This window comes from Bubalus kerabau, chromosome 1 (assembly GCF_029407905.1).
Source record: "Bubalus kerabau isolate K-KA32 ecotype Philippines breed swamp buffalo chromosome 1, PCC_UOA_SB_1v2, whole genome shotgun sequence".
NCBI lineage: Eukaryota > Metazoa > Chordata > Mammalia > Artiodactyla > Bovidae > Bubalus > Bubalus kerabau.
In genome coordinates this window covers 248,930,625-248,935,917 of record NC_073624.1, presented here as the reverse complement: position 1 = coordinate 248,935,917, position 5,293 = coordinate 248,930,625, and the positions used below count along the sequence as shown (strand labels likewise).

At 38.9% G+C, this 5,293-nt stretch overlaps 1 long non-coding RNA gene across 2 annotated transcripts; it reads right to left on the bottom strand.

The window, feature by feature from the left end:
• Nucleotides 1-238: 238 nt before the first annotated feature.
• LOC129638171 (uncharacterized) lies at nucleotides 239-3,790 on the bottom strand. Of its 2 annotated transcripts, none has more exons than XR_008707717.1 (3): nucleotides 3,702-3,790; nucleotides 2,844-2,906; nucleotides 239-667 (listed from the first exon to the last, which is right to left on the bottom strand). It is a non-coding gene; the product is annotated as an uncharacterized LOC129638171 (long non-coding RNA). The 2 variants fall into 2 exon arrangements; XR_008707719.1 differs by having other exon boundaries at nucleotides 2,844-2,991; nucleotides 3,702-3,784.
• Between the last annotated feature and the right edge of the window lie 1,503 nt (nucleotides 3,791-5,293).

Sequence of the window (5,293 nt, the reverse complement as noted above, 5' to 3'; positions counted from 1 at the left end):
GTATCAACATTATTACTGCTTAACTGGATCCCCAAAGTACTTTTTACAATTTCAGGAGCCCTTTCCAGTTCTTACTACTGTGGCCCCACTGGTCCTAAATTTGAATGAAAGGCCTCTCTGCTCTGGTTAATTTAGCTGCACTTTGAACTTTAAAGGATGTCTATTCTTTTCTACAATGGCCTTTAAACCATAAATAAATTCATTTACCCATTCACTTATTTTGTTTTACAACAAATGCTTTGAGTGTATACAACCTAAAGACTCAGTTTTAGTTTTATTAGTAGACAAAACAAAGATTTTTTCCACCCCAAAACATTTCAGTGGGAGAGACAGATGATAAGCAAAGTCAGTGATATATAAACAAGTTATATAGTAGGTTAGAGGGTTTTACTAATAATACTATAGAAAAAAGATAATGATGCCATGGTAAAGCAGCAGTGGAAAGGGAATTACAATTGTACATAACCTTGATGTTTGAATTTGCAGGAGACAAGGTTAGATGGGAAGGTACCTGGGAGAAGACCACCCCTGGTAGGGAGAACAGCCAGGGCCAAACCTTCCAAGTTGGTGTGGTCTGGCTTATTGAAAGATAATATGGCAGGGAAGGGCGGGTGGAGATGCGGCAGGAACTGGTAGAAGGTGAGGTCGCAGAACTTCTAGGGTTCCACTGCAGAAAACAGGGGAAAAACAGCTACACCATGCTTGTGTCATATTTATTACAGGGTGACATGGTCCTCACAGTATAGTAAGAACTAAGTATCCAGGAGTTCACATGATTCTCTGAGTTGATCGTAGAACACTTTAACAATTTAATTAACATTTTCAGAAATCGGAGGGCTCTTCAAAACTGGGATTTTGGGATTCTCTAGATGAATCAAAAGCTCTGACACCCCACAATTTTATTCAGAGAGGGCAATGATTAGATGTCTATGTTTCAAGACATGTGCATTTCAGGTTGCAAAATGCTCCTGTCTCTGGTGTCCCAATTTGTTAGGTGACTGAGTACGTTTTGCAGAATGTAAATCTCTGTACCTGCTTACTTGAAAAATGAACTTTAAAAATATGTCTATTCTTTTGCTTTCTTTTCCTTATCTTTTTCTTTCTTTTCTTTTACCATTTTGACTATTATTTTTTCTTCAAGGTTTAACTTGATTCTTACTCCATTAAAAAAAAAAAAATCTCTGTTGCTGCAAAGTCCTGGAATATTCACTATTTGGTAGAACTTGGAGTGAGTTTCCTCTTTTACCTTGCAACTTTTTTTTTAATCTGACTTTAGTCCCAGTGAGACCTGGGTTTCCCCTCCTTGAATCTTCTCAGTCTTATAAGCATTTTTATTCATAGTTTACTGAAGAGAAGTCATATAACTCATCCAAAGAAGCAGAGAAAGTGATGTGAAAATTCAAGCTTGCAGTCTAGGTCTGTCTGGCTTTTGAACGGATGCACTTTCCATAATGTTAGGCAGGGGATGTGCTGAAATATATGATGTAAGTTTAAACAAAGCCATCTCTTTGTTTCAGGCATTCTGACTGAGCATGGCTTTTCAGAGCTCCAAGCAAAATAGGAAATGATGCTGATGAAACTTTATCTTTTCAGATACCTAGTCATCAACATAAATTATTATATTTTATAATCTTTCACATATAGATTCTATTTTATATTTTATTATATATATATAATCATAAGTATGGATTGCTTAACATGGTTTGCTACATTATTCAAATTATTGAACTCTCCCAAATGCTTTGTTGTATTTAAAGTTTAAATTACCCTGAAGCAATCATAACTTTATAAAAACAGTATGTTTATTTATTGATATTTATAGGATAATGATTTTTACTCATTCTCAATAACAAAGGATATTATATAATTTACTCATCATCTTCATCACCAATTGCTTTTACAAATTTTGATTTCCTTGAACTTGACCTTTCAAAACCAAACAAGAAAAACCCTAAGAATATTAATATTTTCATCCTTCCTAAATAGATATTAACATTTTTATGGGGAAAAAAAAGTTATAAAAGAGAAAAGTACAGATTGAATCCAAAATTAATCACACACAATTTTGAAAGTACCCAAATCTCCATGTCCTCCAAATGGTCACAGATTCTTTACTATTTATACTCTGCTCATTGTTCTCATATGGCTAAATGGTCAGAGGTTTGCTTACAAAACGTTGCCATTCTTAAGTTTCAAAATGGAAGAAAATATAGTCTGTGGTTTACCAAATGGAAACATTAAAATAAAATATAGCAACAAAGCCATCTTTACAAAGTGACCCAATTAGTATGTTGGATGTTCACCTTCATTAGGGACTATGGGTTCAAAGTCTTGTATGAGAGAATGGAAAATATTTCGATTCTCTATGTCTCTACAAAGCAGTTAATTTGGTGGGGAGGGAGACCAGGCTGCACACGGACAAGCACAAACAGCAAGCGACACATTATCCAATGCAAATCAATGCAGAAAAATAAAAGCAGAAACGTCAAAGGAAAAGCAGGGTCAGTCTCTGAATGTGCACAAAGGGAATGAGGGACATGAATTATCAGAAAAAAATGAATATTAAACATAGGCACTTTGGAACCCCATCCATGCTTCAGGAGACCCGAAGGCCGTCTGAGACCTGAGGAGGACTTGAAGCCCATCTTAAGACGTGACCTCTGTTCCCAAGTCCTAATGGCAGACTGTTTTCTTGAAATTCCCAGGACCCATTTAACACACTTTCTTCCCCAGTGGAAGCCTCAAATGTTTTAGTCAGAGAATCTCTCAGCTGTTCTGTCCTCTTTTCCTTCCCATTTCCTTCCTACAATGTTTTAGAACAATACACATCGGCTTTTACTTACTTTATATCACCTGCTGTTTTGATCGCAGGACTCCCCTTGCGGCTCAGACGGTAAAGCGTCTGCCTACAACATGGGAGACCGGAGTTCGAACCCTGGGTCAGGAAGATCCTCTGGAGAAGGAAATGGCAACCCACTCCAGTACCCTTGCCTGGAAAATCCCATGGATGGAGGAGCGTGGTAAGCTACAGTCCATGGGGTCGCAAAGAGTCAGACACTACTGAGTGACTTCACTTTCACTCTTCTTCAACCACAGAAAACATCATCTTATATGTCAAATGCAGAAGTGGATACCCTCTGTGAACAGGCACTCTAGGTGTGCTATTAACATGTAAAAAGGAACTCTAGAAATATATCAAATCCTCTCTGTCCATACAATCTTTGCTTTTTAAATCCTGCTGAAATGAGCAAGTACCTCATGTTCTAAAGAAATAGAGCATTTTAAAATAAAACATGAATTAAGGAAGGAAATAAAAGTGATCCAAGGTTTAAAAAATATGGCATCAGTGTGTGTGTGCAGGTGTGTCTTTTAGAAATATCTTCATATAAATATATTTACATACTCAGTCACTAAGTTATATCTGACTCTGTGACCCCATGGACTGCAGGCTGCCAGGCTCCCCCGTCCCTGGGATTCTCCAGGCAAGAACACTGGAGTGGGTTGCCATTTCCTTCTCCAATGCATGAAAGTGAAAAGTGAAAGTGAAGTCGCTCAGTCGTGTCCAACTCTTAGCGACCCCATGGACTGCAGCCTACAAGGCTTCTCTGTCCATGGGGTTTTCCAGGCAAGAGTACTGGAGTGGGGTGCCATTGCCTTCTCCGGGGAAGCCCTATAAATTTATTAAAAAAATGCAAACTCACCCAAAGGTAATGGCAGTACAGCCCTCAACAAAGGTACCAGTGTTGCAAGCTGCCTGATTGCATCATTGCAAAGGCAGAAGTGCAGAGTCAGAGCCCAGCTTTACCTCTTACAGCTGTATACTGATGGCCAGCTGTTTCACATTCCTGAGCCTCTGTTTCTTTGATTATAGAAAGGGAACCATTTCACCTATCTTGTGAGAATGCTGTAAGTCTTAAACTAGATAATGCATGGAAAGCACTTAGCATAGTGCCTGGCTCAAAAAATTATAAATAACAAATATAACTGGCCAATGATGTGTGTAAGGAAAGGGGAAGAGAGAAGGCAAGGGAAAAAGTGCCTATGTTCCTTAGGCTGAAATGAGAATAAGCAAAAGGCTCAGTGCCATGGGGAGGCAATGTGAATGGATATAATCAATATTTAAGAGATCCATCTGGCAGCAGGGTATATATAGGCTCTCCTGGCATGGGGAGAGAGGTGGCAGGGAGATGAAGTGGGAGAGTGCCACGGTTCTCCACACACAGAATGATGGAAGGGGACAGGGATGGGGGCTCTAGAAATGAATAAGAAGGGATGATCTAAGAGGCTCTGTTGGGAAAGAATCAGCAGGTGTTGGTGATAAATTGGACGTGGAAGGTGAAGAGGAGAGTTGAAAATAACTTCCAGATAAGGGCTGCAGGGAGCTGGAAGAAAACTGGTGACAGTGAGAAAAGGGAGGACTTGATAGCTGTCCTCCTATCATCTTCAAAGTGAAGTAACCCAGCTGATAGAGTCATCAAGCAGCGCTTCTAAATTTGTAATCCTGGGTAATTAATGTTTGGGACAAGGTGAAGGGGGTAAGGTATATATTACGATACTAAACCACATTTTCTTTTAGATTTGTTTTGAAGTTTCGCAATCGATTTAGCAATGGATGGAAACAATGCCTGTGTTAAGGAAAGGAAAAAAAAAATACTCCCACGCTTTGTTTTGGGATGAAATGACAATCTTGCTTGAGAAATACAAGGAATCAATTATACATAAATCTCTACGGCATACTAAGAAAAAGACAGTAGTTCTCTGCATGCATCTGGTTTGGAGTAAGAATGTCAGTACCCATTTCCACTGTGCTCCTGAACTTACGCTCAGTAATCATTAAAATGAAAACAACACACACAGAGCCAGGGAATAATGCTCATGCGATTGTAGTACTGAGGCAACTTCATAACTGTGCATGTTTGGGGAATCCTGCAGTGAATCGGGCCTAATGCGGTGTTGCGCCAGTATCTGTGTCACCGACCACTGTCATCGTGCGTCTTTCAGAGGCATCTGACAGTTTGTTTATCTTGTAAACAGTTGCAAAGCAAAAACAGTAACAAAAAAGTAATGTTATATTTTAAGTTGCTTAAAAACTCCTTGCAATTAGGAGCCCCAAATGTATCTAACTCAAAACAACCCAGTAATGTGCTCAGGATTGCTGTAAATGCAATACAGAGATGAGAATTTACAGTGTTCCATAAGCAGGGCAATTGTGATACCAGATTGCATTTACTTTTATCTTACCCAAAGTCACATTATCTTCTGCAACCATAAAGAAACTGCACTATCATATAAA